The sequence below is a fragment of the Astatotilapia calliptera genome, chromosome 2 (assembly GCF_900246225.1).
Source record: "Astatotilapia calliptera chromosome 2, fAstCal1.2, whole genome shotgun sequence".
Lineage (NCBI taxonomy): Eukaryota > Metazoa > Chordata > Actinopteri > Cichliformes > Cichlidae > Astatotilapia > Astatotilapia calliptera.
The window spans coordinates 24,519,575-24,536,731 of NC_039303.1; the positions used below are offsets into that span (position 1 = coordinate 24,519,575).

Sequence of the window (17,157 nt, forward strand, 5' to 3'; positions counted from 1 at the left end):
TATATACTCAGGTTAGCTTGATCATCTGAATTATATGAGTGTGACAAATATGCAAAAAAAGAAAACACAAGAAAACAAGAAGGGAGCCGACACATGTTCACAGCACTGCAGATTCTTCAGAACACTGTAGCACAACATTCAACTAATTGTCTTCTTGTTCAGCGCTCCCAGTTTCATCTATTAGCGTTAGGATTTCTTCTCTCATATGCTTTGTTAAAATAAAATCAATTATCTGTGATTAAAACAATCCAGCACCCAGCAGTCCCTAAAGCAGGAGGTGATTTAGAATTATCTGTCAGCTATTTTTGAGAAGAGATGGCAGAATGCCATCCTGCTGGTGATGAATCTGGTGGAATACCAATAGAACAGGGAAAGCTACAGCACAGAGAGGAGAGAGAGTAGAGATATTTGTGCTGCACGGAGGCACACTGCTTCACATTTCTGTGCTGCAGTCCCAAAATCGTGCAAGAAAAAAGAAAAAAAAAAACACATACACGTTTCAAGCTCATCATACTTATGTGGCATGTTTCTCCCCGCGCAGTGTAATGGCCCTCTTTGAGTTCACCCCATGTCTGTCATAAGATGCTATAATCACTGCTCCACCATAAAAGGCTGACCAGCCTTTCCCCCATCCTCCGCCTCATCTCTTTACTAAAATTGGAGCAGCCATACTATACTGTCATTTGTTTTTTGTACCGAGACAAAAAAGCCTTCTGGGTAACACTGTTTGAATGTGGCCAGCTCAAATACACTCTCAGAACCAACAGAAGTACTCACACAAAATCTCATAGTCAGTCCCTATTATTGTGGAGTGCTGCGCAGCTCCAAATAATCAACATTCTCTGTAGACCCCTGCAGCACAGTGAATCAATGAGGTAAAAGTACATAAAGATTGTGCCAATGTCTCACCACAAATCAAAGCTTTTATGGCTTTACATCAACAAATTTTCTCATCTCAACTGTTTGTAGAACTCTTAAACTTTCAGAAGTTAGTCGCTTGGATTTTACTTTGTGTAAAATCTGGAGCAAACAAAACACTTCAGTTGATGTACAACTGATAAAACCACAACAATGTTGGCACACAAATGCGATTAGCTGCTAATCATTCTGAACAGTGAGTAGGTGCGAAATAAATCAAAGTCCTGAAACAAAAGTCTAGTCGTGTTTGATTTGTCATCTCCCAAATAACAAACCTGGGCTTATTCTTGATATTAATGCACGTCGCACTGAGCCATATGAACAGCGAGGCTGAGTGAAAGAGAGTTGGGGCGTCTTCAAAGTCTAATTGAAAGAAATGCATTTCAGCGGGGCTCTTAGCTCTTCTGCCTTTTAGTTGAAAGTCTGGGCTCTGAAGCCAGCAGGTAGGCTTTTACACTTCTCATGGTTAGCTCATTAGTTAAGATGCTTCTGCCAGACAGAGCAAGAGCTCTGAAAACATGCCAAAAATCAAAGTCAGGACCAGCTAAAGTGACTTTATTGGCAACCGGCTATTCAGTATGTGTGTTCACACCATGGTAGTTGGCTTAGATGTGGAAGCTGTGTTTGTGTTCAACCACTAGATGAATCTCCTTCAGGCTAAATGATTTACTTTAAAAGGATAACCGAAAATACATTATGCTCATTTCCTTTTTAGTAGCATTATTACACCATTATTATTACATCATGTTTATTTCCTGTGGGCATAATTTCCAGGTTCAGATTATTTTCTAATGTATCCAAAACGTCAGTACCTCAACCAGCAGTTTGACTGATGACAGCAAGGACTTCTGACCACCTCTGTGACCTGTCTTTCGTTCACTCTGGTTTTCTTAACACTTTTTTAGATACAGTACATGTCTCTTTGGTCAGTTTTCCAGCACTCATTCTGTAGTGATTGTACCCACTGTAAAGTTATGTAAACAGAAAATAGCAGTGCTTCCTTAATTAGGTGGAACAGCAGAATGAATGACTTTTTAATGGACATGATTTCCCTATCTTGTTTCTTCTCAGCGCAAAGAGATTCGTTGCACAGAACTTAATTTATTTCAAAAGTTAACCCTACGATTAATAGTTAGAAGGAAAACAATTATAATCCACACCAGTGACTTTTTTTTTTTTTGGCTGGCTGTAATGAATATACAGCATCAGCGACTTAATTTGTTTTTCAACCACAGAGTCCTAAACGTGTCAGTGTTAGATTAGTTTTGGAGACCAAAACGGTAATGAGCTTAATGTTTTTATTCAATTAAGAGTTGAAAAGGAACTCCATAAGACAGCAGATTTAACACCAGAAGAAGCATACAGCATCATGGATTGATTTTAAAATGATACGGTAATTTATAAAGCTACTGGGGTCTTGTAATTTACTGAATCCACTTAATTTGTTGACAATTCAACAAGGTCAGACTTTGATTCTGATGTATTTTAAGATGACAAAACACGTGTAAAGCCTCATTACTTGTGCAGACTCACTGCACTTGATATTATTCAGACAAATTTCCATCCATAAAAAATTCCAACAGAGACCGTCTGACCCCTTGCCTGCCCCGGACAATAACAAGGTCTCCTGTGCAGCCGAAGCTGAGTACCCACGGACAACCTCTGTCCTGTATCTCATTATCAAACTGGCTTTTCTTGCTCTTTTTCTAAAATTACAGAGTTTCTCCGCTCCCTGCAGGATCACTGAAAGGCACAGGCTCTGTGATTCAAGCCTGCCACTTTTTCTAAGAGGTAAAGGATCTCTCTCATTTCCTTTCTTAATAATGCATGCAGCGAGTCGTAGTAGCCAAAGAGTAAACGTTTTCAAGACAAAGCGCTGGAAATTGTGACTCACTTCAAGTCATGCATCTGATATACAGACGTTATCACAGTGCTCACCACTTTTATCCCGGCAGACAAAGGCACCAATACGACCAGAATAGCTCATTGATAAATGTCCAAAATTGATGGAAAAATCTCACATGAACAGTGTGCTTGTACATAAAAAAAATGATTAAATACAGGGGCACAAAAACAACAATAGCCAGCCATGAAAAGATCAAACATTATGAAAAGAGAACAGCTCATTAGCCGCAGTAGTTTTGGTTCTTCAAAACAATGTGTCACTATACTTAAAATGACAACCTGCTGAGACAAACAGACATTTCTCCCCTGTCACTGTGCTTTAGCTAGGAGAAGTAGAAAGCTACAGAGATGCCATAATCTTCAAGACTTCAGTGTCTCTCTGAAAAGTGTCTTTTTTTTGCCCCCCCCACCCCCACCCCTCAAAATGTAAGCTTTTTATCTATATGTGCACGTACAGTACTTATGAGCTCACGTAAAGAGCTTTAATTCAGCATATTTTAAGGTGACTGAAGCGACAACAGTTTTATTCAAAACAAACAAGGAAATAAATAAATAACCAAACGGCATCAGACTAGTTCAAAGCGTTGCTTTCTAACCTCGGCTCGCTGATCGAGGAACTTGAAAAGGGGCCCCAGGAGATGGTGGGTTCCACAGACCAGCGTGATTTATGGCCTTCCATAACAAATCAACAAGTTTAACTTTAATTGTTTTCTTTGCGATGGGAGGTGGGGTAGTTAATACAGAGCGATGATTGATGGAACAGGGCACCGTGTTTGGCTCGGCACTTTGTCTTTTGCAGTGCAGCTCAGGAATTGAACCAGCTGATAGAAGCAATTAATTTGAGGATTGTTTTTTTTTATTTTTTTTATTTCAGAAAAAACAGGTTCTAAAAATATCCAAGATTGTTTTGCCATCAAACTGTACAGTACGTGCTACTTTAGAGGAAATATATATCTATATGTAAAATAAGTCTAGATTGCCTAACAACACCTTTCACATCTGGAATTAATGTGACTTTACACCTGCACACATTAGTATCTGAATATTGGTGAAAAACCTCTGTAAAATCAGAGGGGCTGACATTTCGTATGGTTTAATGAAGTTAGCTTGTGTTTCAGCTACATTAGTTTGCTAAGTAAATGAGACAACCATTTAATTACATGCTTTACTGATGATGCTTCTCTTGGAATAGTTGCTGTTAACCATTAATCTCGGGTGCACACCTAATTTACAAGGACAACATTGTAGGAATGGGACCTGCACAGGAGAGGAAATGGTCACATTGTTCCATTAAATCACCTTCAGCAATTACTGTAGCTGGCAGCACGGAGGGCATTGTATATATAATCATAGGAGGACATAGGAAGAAACTACAAATATTGCTTCATGTTTGCTTGCCTTTGCCAACATATTAAGTTGCAATTTACATTCATGTCTGTCCAGACTCCTATAATATGTTTGGGGAAGACTTTAAATCAATTTAATTGATGGGTAACTCAGATTAGTGTCGGCAATTCACCCCAAAAATGTGAAATGTCGTCAGTCTCTCCTTGTTTTCCTGAGTTATAGCACTGAGTAATGGCTATAACGGCTGGATACAAAGTTTAAGATCTCATGTATATCTTACATATTACATATTCATTTTATGAAATTGCCATTTTTGGCATATAATTCTCATATTACCTCACCTGCAATGTGCACACTTCCATTACACTTTCATCAGCTCAGATGTTTTCAAATAATTTTTTTTAGTAATTTATATGAAAATTTGCCATAATTATAGAGCGAGGTTTTGAGTCATGGTCAAATTTTTGGGGGCTATGTGTGGTAATATTGGCCTTTGACTAGCAAAATGCAATCACTTCATCCTTGAGTCCAAGTGAATTTTAGTGCCAGATTAGAAGAAAGTCCCACAAGACATTAAAGTGTTACAACGATCAGGAGAATGGGACCAGCTGACAGAAGGAAAAATCAAAAACATAATTTCTCTGGCCACAGCTGTTGCCATCACAATAATATATACCAGCTAGCATTAACATCTGACCAGCCCGCCATAGATCATAGCGCTTTAAACAGACTTTCTCTCTGATAATTTTAGCCGTGTAGTCTAAAGGTGCCTCTGAGTGTGTCACAGAGTAACCTTGCAGCTCCTGCCAGTAACTCAGGGCATGCCAGAGTAGGTCTATTTATTTTTTGCATTTGTTCCAGCCTGCTGGCGACTGATGCAATAGACTGTAGATGATTTACTTCTGTTGATTATTGAGTCATGGAGGAAGAAAAAAAAAAGGCCTTGCCCAGAAAGATATGCCGGAGTTTTAATTAAGTTAGGACAAAAACCGGCCTTTCCTCACTCAATTCAAAAGAATGACTTCATTGTGAATTATAGTAATGAAATATGATGAGTGCAGCTTGGGAGCTTTGATTCTACTGTGTGTGTGTGTGTGTGTGTGTGTGTGTGTGTGTGTGTGTGTGTGTGTGTGTGTGTGTGTGTGTGTGTGTTGGGGGGTGTATGGCTGAAGAATGATTATGTTTCTGTAAGTCTGCACAGAAAGTTTTTGTTGTTACAAATGCTACACAATGCATACTGAAACTTCAAAGACAATAAATCAAGCATAATTGATTGCACTACTGTCTTAGAAGGCTTTTGTGAGCATCAATCACATTTACAATGTATTACAGGGACTGCTGCAAATTTCTACCACGCAGAGCAGACAGAGATGGACTCATCACAACAACTGAAATTATGTTGTTGTGTTTGGGAGTGTTAAGGTAAACAACATAAGGACTGTTCATCAATTTCAGATTTAAAAAAAATGTGAGGAATAAAATGAAAATCATCAGATTGGGCAGATATGTTGCAAAAGTGTCAGTTGGTGTTAGTGTTCTTATGTGCTACAAAAAAAGTAAATAAAATAGCACTGTTACATAAACATTACAAGTCTTACACCATACTGTGAGAAATGAAAACACATTTAATTCGCATAGTCACAGTGGATTTGTTCTGCAACCTGTGGCTGATAAACTAAATACACTTTTCTGTATTTCCCCTGCTTACACGGGGTTTGTTGGAGTTTGTGTTGTGGTTCCATCTTGTTGTGGATGACTTAAACTCTAAGCTAACATTAGTTATTCTATTCTGGCATATTTGCTTCATAAAACTCAAATATTCTGGAGTGAAATTATTAAACAGTTTTTCCATGTACACCAAAACAATTACACAATGTCACCATCACTGGTGGTTGTGGATGTTGATGGTTTGTGGGGACATATGCACACTAGTTAATGCTTGGACTTCTGCACCCTTCGAAATTAACAAGCCTTTATATGAAGATTTCTCCGGTTTTTTGCATTTGGGACACGTGTGTGAATTGTTTAGTGATTTGAAAATCAGATATGTTGGTCAATATCTATTTTTTCTGTTAGATACATTTGTTAGGTGTAGTTATTTTTGAGTCCTCACTAATATAACAATGCATTTTAAATAGACACCTTTTTTGATAGCAATAGGTCATTAATTACTTTGTGACACTCTGCACCACTGCTTGGATGAGCTGATTGTTGTGTTTGTGGCATACAGGTGTGCTACAAAAAGGGAGGTTGCAGAGTCCTCCCCTACTGGCTGTTATAAATGCAGATACGGATATATGGGCGAAAAGGTAATAGGGCCCAGTAATATTGGCCTGCCAGGATATTGTTTAACGTCTTTTTAAGTTTTATGGATTCGAGTTAGGTTAAGTGCTTTAACCTGTTAACATCTACCAGGCAACTGCTGACCTTTGAGGTTAAGGATCCTATAATTACAGATTGTTTGCTATTTTGCAAAAAATAAATAAATAAAAACTTCAAGATCAAAAGGAACATTTTGTCACGGGTAATGGGGGAAATACAGACTCAGTCGCGGAGCTCTGGATGCGAAGCAAACAGTGAGTTTATTTACAGTGCTCAAAACAGTCACAAAGCGAAGTACAAAAATCCAACGGTGATCATCTCCAAATTCCCAGTGGTGTGCAGGTGAGTCTCCCAAGTGATTATCTGAGTGTGTTTCTCCTCCGAGGGCTTAATCCAGCGGACTCCTTCTCTCCAACCTTCTGCTCCGTATCACTTCCTCCTATAAACAAGTGACGACAGCTACAGGTGAGAAGGGTAGCCGGCTAAGGCTATGTTAAAAGTAAGAAAACACTCTTTACTACCGAGCCTCCAGTACAATCCAGCGTCGACTGCCATCCAGACACATAGTTAAGTACCTCAGTCCACAACGAGGATGATCAGTGACAGCTGGATGGCAAATTAGGTGCAGGTGTGTCAGCCACTGGGTGGAGGAGGAGAGAGAGAGAAGCACACACATACACACACAGACAGGTCGCTCTGGGAAGGACCGTCCGACCATGACACATTTAAAACATCATTTGAAAAGTAACATCTTGCAGTTTCTGAAAATTTACCTGTTCAGTGCATGGCATAAAGCAAACACTACACGGGCTCCCACTGACCTGTTGGATATTAACAGGTTAAATTATATATATGTATATATATATATATATATATATATATATATATATATATGGTCACTCACCTTCGCATGGCTCTGCTCAGGTAAGCAGATGTGTTCCATAGGTTACATCATAAGCATACTTTAGATGCCACCTGGTGTATAATAAGCTTATTTAAATATTAATGTGAGCACTGGCAGGACCCAATAATGAATGATATATATTAGAGAACTCTGGCTCGGGCAAGACATTAAAGCTCTTATCAATATTAACAACAGAAGAATTAGTGTTGAGGACAGACAGGAGGGTAAGTTGCAGAGGGAATCATCTGCAACAAAGCAGTATGATGCTGGGGAGCTGTGGTGTCACAGAACATTATTAGGTAAAGGTATAAAAGGCCAGTCAGCATTAGAAATGGATATCAAAGTGAATGTTTTTACCTGATGAAAACCCTGATCTAGAGGAAGTCTGACAGAAAAAAAACTCAGATGTTTTCACCCATTCAGGGTCATCCACCACCCAAATACCTCTATTACCAATCTCTCACCTCTAACTCAACGCCTTCTGAGCTCATCATGACTCCTGTCATCTTTCATCCTTCCTTTCAGAAATGTTTTTTTTTTTTAAATATCTAGCCTGCACATAACCTCAAATTAAGTCCACACAGTAGCCAACTTTAATTTCTCCAGTGAAGTCGAGAGTTTCAGTGCTTCAATGCCGCAGCAATCTGTATTTTACATAAAAAACTGATTCAGTGTCAATACGACATGAAACAGGTCTTTTGTGGTGATTGGACCACATGAAAGACTAGAGTTCCTCTCAGCTATATGAACCATTTTACTTTTTTCACCTCATTGTTTTGAATGGGATGATTTGGTTTACTCTCACTGCTCTCATTAACCTAATTTCCTTTCGCAACAGGGAGCTGTTTAAAAAAGGTTTAAAAAAAAATAGAGAAAGAGAGAGAAAAAAGTAGAAAAAAATCACAATCTGCACGGACAGTTTGTCACTAGATGATGAACATAATGGAACATTTAACTACTCATGAGCCAGATATTTCTCCAGGATGTGGGCGTCATAGACAAACTCTGTATTTTTATTTTTTTTGCTAACACTTTCACTTAATCAGCAGTGTCACTGAGGTGATTTTATGTCAGTATTGTGTTTACAGCTTGTTGCGTGATGAGCACAAGATTGGCTGGGCTGAAAGACTGTTTACTATGATTCGTTATTAAGTTATTAGGAGCATCTGAAAATGCTCACCCAACCGTCTAACACAGTGGCACCAAACCTTTTTCATTTTTACGTGCTCCCACAGGCCTGTCAGATGGGCCCTCCATTAACACCAACTCTAATGTTCTTTTGAACTAAAATAGTCCCTATTTAACACTTTCCTCTATAAAAGCAGACATCGTTAAAACACCTATCTCCTTGAATTGTTTAGGCTGCATTAAGCTGAGCTATTTATTTGTTAACGTAGGTTTAAAAATGTCCATTAAATTACTTCTAGCCCCCTTCTAAACTGCTATTTAACCATTTCTGGACCACATTCAGCTTATCTATTTTAATCATTTATGCATATCTTCAGGCTGTCTGTTTCTGCTAGTTATTAATTACCCCTAATTAACCTTTCTGCTGAAAGTTCACTGAAAATTTCCGTTTTTCTGTTCTTCTTCTTTTTTTTCCATTTGAGCTAATCTTTTCACGTTCCCTCTGGCATATGCAAAAGGAGCTCCTGTGTTGGTTCTTGGACCCCTTGATTGGGATTTACTGATCCCCAGCCTGCTAAACAACAAACAGCAAGTTCACAACTGACCCATTAAGCTGCTGCATGACCTTTTCAAATGCCCAGAGTCATCAGTTGCCTTACAGAGAAACAGTCAGTCACAATAAAACAATCCCTTAGCTGATCCAGTCTCTCTACATTGTTTTTTTTTTTCACAATTCACAAATTGTTCATTTTCTTAAACCCTGTATAGTTTGGCTGGAAATGTTTCTTTCTTTTAAAGACATACAAGTTGAAAGAACGAGCTTCACTCTCCCTCTCTCAAATGAACTGCCTATTTTTCGGACATCCTCTCCTTTCACTCCCTTTTCTCTTTTTCCTTCGCTTTTTTACTCTGGGCATTTTTCTTTGCTCCAAGAATCACCAAAGGCCACTTTGTAAGTGCTTAATGATGCATGCAAATGCAAATAAAACCACAGATATCGCAGAATATTGCTCCTGAACCCTGAGGGAACAAATAGCAAGGGGCAAACACTATCTTCCTGCTTCTAGAGAGAATCATTTTTAACCCCTTTTCCCAGGTTGGAAAAATACATAAATAAAATCAGTTCAGTAGCAGAAAGCAATTATGCCTTCCTCTCCAGCTCGTGTGTACAACAAACTCTTTCATTGATCTGGTGATAATTACCTCAGTCACATCATAAAGCACCTGGAACAGATTGGTGGCTCAAATTATCGATTACCCCTGGGCTACCCTTCATCGTTCATTGTATTGCTGCTATACATTACTTGATGAGATCTGCTTTGCCGTGCTTTCCACTGTATTTCTCGTTGGTGCTCTGAGGGGATACATTGACAGATGGTTTGGTGGTCAAGAGCAGTCTTTCAAAGTCATTTGTCATCCTTTCTTAGTCTTTAGCCTGCGAACCAAGGTTAATCTACAGTATACTTACCAGTCGCTAGCGCACGCACTTCCTCCAAAGCACCGGAAAACACATTTAATCTCCAACAGTTTTAGTCCAAAAATGACCTCTCATTCCTGCTTGTAACTTGAGGCGTGCCCTGGCAAGCACCAGCTGTGTCTAATGCTTCAGTGCGCACCTTCCTTGAGGCATGTCCATGCATGACCCTGAAACCTCTGCCCACTAGCAACACATAGTAGCTAAGTCCCGAGCCACAGTCATGACAACGGTACAACCTCTTCTGAGCCAAGTACAGTTGTTGGCAATAAAATAATGAGATCGGAATTTTGGCACCAGCTTTTTGTCTTTGAGTATTTCATGAAGCTTACGCGAAGGTGTCACAGTTATTTTGCAAGCCCCATGTTTTTTCATAAGGTTCAGCTTGTTCAGGAGAACAACAAGAAGGCACACAGGAGATGCTCTGCTTTGTTACCGAGTTTGTCTTAGCTTTGTTGCTGTCTGGTTATCAAAAGAACAGTGGCTCCTGGCATTTCCCCGGATTCCTCTTCCTTCAAACATGATGAAAATACATCAGAATTTAAACTATAAATGGCAAGCCATGTGGAGTGAAGTCTGAGGTTATAAATGCTTACAAACCTTTCTAACCAGGTTTGCTTTGAGAATTTTTGACCTGCGATTAACTAATTTAATATAAAAATAGATCATTTACTGTAATAGACGATTACATATATTTCATACAAATGGATTAATCAGTAGGTCAACCACAAACAGCAACCTTTAATTTTTCTCCTCTTTTTGGGGGGTGGGGGGGGTGGGGGTGGGTGGGGTCAATAATAGAACCAATTCCCATGATATGTAATTACTGCATTTTGTAAATGTGTCTGTGTTTTGCTGAGAACCATTTAAACACAAATTTCTGGTTAAAAAGCACGATCGCTGTGATGTAATCTCCTGTGTACAGTAACAAGCTTATCAGATGAATAGTTTATAATAAATAGCTGCCTATCTGTTTGTGCATTAATGCTACCCTAACAGTGCCTTAATTAGACGACTGAAAGACACCAAATGATTATCAGTGTGAGAGCATTATCCTTGATTCTTTTTAAATCACAAAAGTCGCATTGACAACTCCAGAGTGATTTAGCAGTGAATACAAAGCTGCATGATTAGCTGCCACAGCAAGCACAGCACCTCTGTGGAAACAGCACAGAAGCCTGAATGAAGTAGGATTATATAGGTTCCATCAAGACCATGTGTTTGTTTTTATTATTACTGCAAGAAATAAGCTATTATTTGAAACAACAAATCCTGCCTTTTAGCCATGCAAGCACATAACAGTGTTGCTTATGAATCTAATGTTCTCTGTTTATCGTCATCAACTCTGTTTCTCATTAAACTCTGAAGATACTCATATCTGATTATTCCAGGACGTTATTATCAGAGAGCAGGAATTAATCCTGCCTGCAGGAAAGGTTGTTGAAGGTGGGACGCTCACCTTAGCCATCTGCAGTGAACCAAACTGGTTCTGGGCAGGTGTTCAACATGGCCAGGTGGAAAGCAGCTGACACAGACATAGCTCCCCAGTGCTATTTGTCACTGTAAATAACATTTGTTTCTTCAATATTAGAATTGGACAGGAGTGAGCATCCAGCCAGTCTTCCTCATTCTCCTCTAATTTAGCCAATTAAAAAGAAAGGTCATGTGTGGAAACAGATGGCTAAACTTTAACTGTGTTCTGAGGCAGGAGGCGGAAAGAGACAATTGGCATTTTACCTGTGCAATTCAAGCTCTCAGGATGTATAGGAGGCAGACCGTAAACGGCTAAACGACTATCAGTTTTATTTCCTGGGCGTACTAAAGTATGTAATCATGCAAAGATTTCATGATTGGACTGTAGAAACTCTATCCCATTAGAGGGACTCCGGTTTAAGACTAGTACATCTTGTAAGTGTTAAATTAAAACACACAAAAGGTTAATAAGACTTTTCGTTTTAGACGTTTTGTTTCCTCTGTGTATATTTCCAACCTTCTATATATTACATCAATAAAGCGAGGCAGCTTAAATTACTGATATTTGGCTGCTCTCCTCAAAAAGATGCTGTGTCAGAAGTAGTTTCAAACGCTATTAAAGACAGTGTTTTCTTTAATCATCCTCTGGAGTGGAAGCCACTGTAGCCTGCACAATGAAAACTATAAAACCAACTGAGATTGCATCTGGGAGAAGAAAGGGAACATTTTCTGTGCTCAGGGACAGGACAATTAAAGTAAAATAAAGTCTGGTAAAGTTAAAAGAGCCTAGCGAACCTCCCAAAAGTAACATAGGAAGCTTGTGTAGGCTGTAAGGTGGGGAGGAACAACAAACACAATGTTGTCACACTTCCACTCCCTGTGGAGGCGAGCTAAAAGGAGTAGAGACATGGATCTGGAAACAGTACACTGCCTCCAGCTTTTGCTACTTTCTATCGCAATGTTTGTGAAATTCTTGCTGATGAGGTGATTATACAAGAACACGGGCTTCTTTTAGTCTGACTAGTGACAACATTTCAATCTGATGTTTAAAGACCATGAATAGAAGATAGGGCAGCAGGCCTGGTATGATTTTTGTTTAGTACAGGGATTTGTTTGGGTTCACTGGAAAATCTGTGCGCACTTATAGTTCAACATCTGAGCCCACTGTAGAGACACACACACACACACACACACACACTCTGCAAACAGTATATGCTTAAGGGATTTTGTGGTGGGGAGAGGTTTTGAGCCAACATCCACTGTCCATGTTTGTTAAGGTTCAATGGCCCTTTTGAAGTGAACAGAGAGTGCACAGCGTATGCACTGTGACCAGCAATTTTGTTTCACCATGCTCATCATTTTACCTAATAACTCTGCTCCTGCCAATGGAGATAAAAGGTACCATCTCCATACTTCATATCCTGCTTCTATTCACACTGTTAAGATCCCAGGAAAGCGGTTTTCTGTTACCTCGTGAAGCTGTTCTGATGTGTCTTTGGGGAACATTAACTTTTCCAGTTTATGGAACATCTGACAACACTCACCTCCAGTGCCAGGAATGCTTTTAATACAAAGTGTCACTTGGGTGCTTATGCACTGAGTAGGATCACAAAATCTGCTACTAGACTTGAGGCTGTGTGTATATATGTACAGTATGAATGTGGATGTGTGTTGACACTGATCTCTGCAAACAAGCTACAGCTTGCTGCTAGTGTGAGCTAACATGTATCTCTTCACTCACCAAAAATGAATACACAAACCATAAAGCTATACAACTGTCAAAACCTGCAGTCAGTAAAGCTCCACAAATACCCCAGCCCAAAAGAGAGCGATAACCTGGTAGCTGTGTCCCCAGAATCAACAGATGGTGCATAGATGAGTAGATGAGCAGCCAGCGGTCCCTTTAGTGCTACAGACTGTAACAAGTTAGGGAAATTTATCTCCAACAAAGGATGCTTGATAAACAAACATCTCCTTTGTTCTGTGAGTTACATTTCATTTAACGCTTTATAAATAAAGTCACGGTTTTGAAAGTGAGAATCTTGTAAAACTGTAAGATGGCTTTTGGCACGCTGATGGATATTAGCCATTTTCACAGAGGATTCAAGGTATTAATATATAATCCGGAAATGTCTCTTTTGACTGGGGTCACTTTCAAAAACAACATTAAGTACATGGCATACTTAAAAACACTAGTTTTTGTGTACATTATGCATAAGGCTGTGTGTATAACAGCATTATTACTTATTGGGGAAATTCAGGAGTGGGCGCATTCCCCCTTTGTAACCATAAATGCTTGCCTGCCCCTCGTTCAGCCTCTCTTCATCATCTTCACACATAGATATCACAGGTATCTTCCAGCCCTGTGAGCCACAGTGTTAAGAGCTTCTACAAAATACACCCTCTGGTCTAGAATGCTGTCCCTCATTTATCCTTATCTTCATCAACGATAAAAATGTTTGGAGTAGCAGTTCTTGCAAATGAGTTGTATGAAAATGCACTGCTTTCGGTTTAATGCACATGACATATCATTTAATTTTACTTTACTTATGAACCTTAATAAGGCTGGTAAGACACAATACAGAACATGATTTTAAAAGCTAGTCTATGTACTGCACCTTTCCACATGTTCTGTGTCTCATGTTTTCCTGATAACATATTTTTAGTTTAATTCAATCCAGTTTAATTCAATTTATATACCAATCAATATATATCAGTTTATAACAACTGTTACCTCAAGGCCATTTATATTTTAGGCATCAGACCCAGTAATACTATAATGCCCCAAAAGAACAAGGACTTTGTGATGGTGGGAAGGCTTTGTGTGAAAACTACTGAAAAATATTTGTGTGACTAGTAAATGGACTAGTTTTTATATAGCGCTTTTCTACTGCACTTTAGCACTCTATGTGCTTTTTACAATATGCCTCATTCACCCATTCATACAAGCACTTTTTTCTATGCCTAAGTGCTCTCTATCTAACATTCATACTCTGATGTAAGCATCAGAGAGCAACCTGGGTTTCACTATCTTGCCCAAGGATACTTTGGCATGCTCACTAGAGCAGCCAAGGCTCAAACCACCAACCTTCTACTTAGTAGATGACCTGCTCTCTCAGTTACACTGCAGCCATTCCAGAGCAACATCCTTGCAACTGGGAAATTTCAGTGGTTGTCTGTTATTGTATTGATTTTTTATTTTCATTTATTTTTGCATTTGGTAACTGATTGCAGCCAACTGGCATCCATCTACTTTTGATCACTGGCGATTGCACAGGCTGCTTGTGTTATGTGACGGCTGTGTGCAGGCAGGAATAGGACCCAAAGTGCAGACAGTCGGAGACAAAAGGTGAACTTAAATACAGCTTTAATGCTGAACTCCAACACAAAACAGACTTCAAGGTAACCCTATACAGACAGCACACACAGCTAAGATAGCTAAGAGTAGATCACAACACAGACAAACTGAAACACAGGGCTTAAATACACAGAGGGAGCAATCAGGGAATGGGCAACAGGAGGGAAACACAGCTGGGGCAAATCAGGCCTAACGAGACAAAGGAAGCAAAACCAGACACATTTACATGAGACACGGACTTTCAAAGTAAAACAGGAAACATAACACAGACTGAGCTTACAGACACAGAGTCACAGGCAGGCACTACAACAGAGGGAACAGAGACGTGGGACCAGGGCAGACACAGACACTGACTGGACACGGGGATATAGCAACTAAGGATTACTCAGAGACATAAACCATAAGACAGAACTCTAACAAAGAAACCAAAGACTAGAAATGATAAATAATATAGTAAACTCAAAACCCTGGGTCAACGACCCAGGCATCCTAACAACTTGGTCGGACGCAACGTGTCTTCAAACAATCACGGTGTAATCGTTCTCAGTGGCAAAGATTTGCAAATAACTGCTGTCTAATTCATAAGTGACTACCAATGTGTTCTATCAATCTGAGTCGGTCTGTGATGATGTGCGTAACTCATTTGCGACATCTGTCTTTGTAAAAGGGGACTTAACTCAGCTGGTAGGCACCTGGTTACATTCCTATATAAAAGCAAGGTTACCAAGTGCCTACATTGTGGTTAAATTGCCATTCTGCAGCAATGTCACTATTTGTGAAGGAATTTTGATTTCAGGTCTGTAATTCTGGCTGGAGTCTAAATGTAAAAGTAGTTAATCTGAATTTCTGTTTATGAGAATTTCCATCTTTGCAGACAGCAACAGATTCTCTCACCAATTTAGCACATTTACTGTAATTACTATGTCATCACAAACCGATTACCTGTAATTGCCAACCTGACCCTATTCAATTACATACTGATAGCAGACTGACTTCATCGTATTGTCTTTTTATTGCTGAAGTTGCTTTGAAGATGCCAACTGAGTGTGCTTGGTCCAACTTTTGAAACGGCCATTTCTAAAGGAATAATTTAGTTTGTGCACCAATCTCCAACCACTGTTTTCCCCAGTGTGACTGTGGCACGATGGCACACTGGCAGAGTCTAAGCAAATCTTTAAGTTGCTTTAATATTGATTGCTGGGTGCGAGAAAAAAAAAGAAGAGGGCTTGGATCCTAATAACGGAGCCAGCAGGCGATGTGTCTCTGTCACCATGAAGTGTGCACACTTGGTGATGTTAATTAATATGGTACAGTCTGATATGTAAATTAAGGAGCATCCTATTGATGGCCATGAATTCAAAACAGGCCAGCTGTACAGGGTGCGCTAGGAGAGTTTTTAAATTCTTATTCAAATATGTAGTAGCAGCTCAGAATTACAGCACGTCATGTCTAAATTATTCTGCCATAAATCCATTTATTGTGACCGTGAAGTTCTCTCAGTTTTAAGCTCCTTGTGTTGGTTCTCTGACCTCCACATAAACAGGACGATTGAGTCATATTAGCCTCGTCATATAAAATAATCAATCAGCTGTTTTCTCACTAAAGCTGTTACGTGTTCGGCACAAAAGGGCAAAGAGATAAAACAAAAAGCGGCCGGTACTAAAAGTCAAGCGTGTGGCCAGCTGAAGTCATGAATAATAATACATTTTTTTTCACAAGTTATTGAGCAATGCATGAAAGTTTGCACATAAAACTGTTTGCATGCATACATACTCACACATTATTTTTGGCAGATTTATAAAGCCATGCATATGCAGGGTATGTGTTTATAAGTCTTACTCAGAGTGAAGTTTTATGCAGAGCCGTGTTTCCACTCCTATCCATGAATGGACAGAGTCTTCCTTATTAAGTCATTTGCATATTAAATTCCGCTATTATTTGACAGTTTAGACAACAGCAGAAGCTATAGTTCCACAAACCAAGATACTCTCTGGAGAATTGGAGAAAAGGAAATAAGTGTTTGGTGGTCTCAGTTTTGGGGAGGGGGAAGAACAAAAGCAATCAACTGTGAAAGTCAGAGGAAAAGACCTTGACAGGGGTAAATAAAAATCTACAAACAAGAGGCAAAAAAGCTGGAAATCAGGCATGGCAATACCTATTTATACCACACACACAAGTGCTAACAATAATACAGAAACATTAATAAGAAGCCATATTACTACATTTATGTAAAAAACTTTCTGTTTTGTCATTGTTTTCATGACCTCTTCATCTTATTATGATTAGTCTGCTTTAAAAATAATTTACCACACATTCTTTCATAACAAA

At 39.2% G+C, this 17,157-nt stretch overlaps 1 long non-coding RNA gene across 3 annotated transcripts; it reads right to left on the reverse strand.

Moving 5' to 3' along the window:
- Nucleotides 1-6,756: 6,756 nt before the first annotated feature.
- Nucleotides 6,757-10,169, reverse strand: LOC113029241 (uncharacterized). Of its 3 annotated transcripts, none has more exons than XR_003273373.1 (4): nucleotides 9,993-10,169; nucleotides 9,728-9,878; nucleotides 7,014-7,467; nucleotides 6,757-6,931 (listed from the first exon to the last, which is right to left on the reverse strand). It is a non-coding gene; the product is annotated as an uncharacterized LOC113029241 (long non-coding RNA). The 3 variants fall into 3 exon arrangements; XR_003273372.1 differs by having other exon boundaries at nucleotides 7,014-7,313; nucleotides 7,397-9,878; XR_003273371.1 differs by having other exon boundaries at nucleotides 7,014-9,878.
- Between the last annotated feature and the right edge of the window lie 6,988 nt (nucleotides 10,170-17,157).